This window comes from Bacillus rossius, unplaced genomic scaffold, assembly GCF_032445375.1.
Source record: "Bacillus rossius redtenbacheri isolate Brsri unplaced genomic scaffold, Brsri_v3 Brsri_v3_scf397, whole genome shotgun sequence".
In the NCBI taxonomy this organism is placed as follows: Eukaryota; Metazoa; Arthropoda; class Insecta; order Phasmatodea; family Bacillidae; genus Bacillus; species Bacillus rossius.
In genome coordinates, this window is record NW_026962587.1 from 11938 (window position 1) to 12500 (window position 563).

The window sequence follows — 563 nt, forward strand, 5'->3', positions numbered from 1 at the left end:
GTGGCCATCCGAAAACATGTCTTCATCTCTCTTATTGGTGGACCGCTGCTCCTTGAAGAATTAAATCCATATGGGTCTAGTCTTGGTGATAACTGTGAACACTAAGAACTATCTAAAGTGGCCTATCTGTCTGAACTGCAATACACTAGCTGCGAGCCAATGCTATACCTTTCTCAGGTAACGAGCTCTTGTGCGGCAATTCGATTGGATGCGAAATGGTGGGGAACGCGTGTCCTATCGTCTTAACCAAGTAATGGTTCCCCTCTGTTAACAATGAAATGTTTGATGGATCGCAGCTCCCTGAGAGACAAGTTTCAAAGGGGTTAGTCGCGGTCTTCAGCCCTGGCCAAAGGTGTTTAGAAATGAATACTTTTCGGACCAGTGGGCAAATTAGTTCACAGCGAGCCCACGGGCCAACGGTCTGCTCCCGCAGTGGGCCGCGCCCGAATGTGGGCACCGATCATATAATTTGAAATCCACTCGCCAAGTACCATGCGAGTTTCTAAGAGCGCGATATATTCGCCAGTGAAAGCCTTGGAAGTTTGGCCTCGCCTACTCCCTAG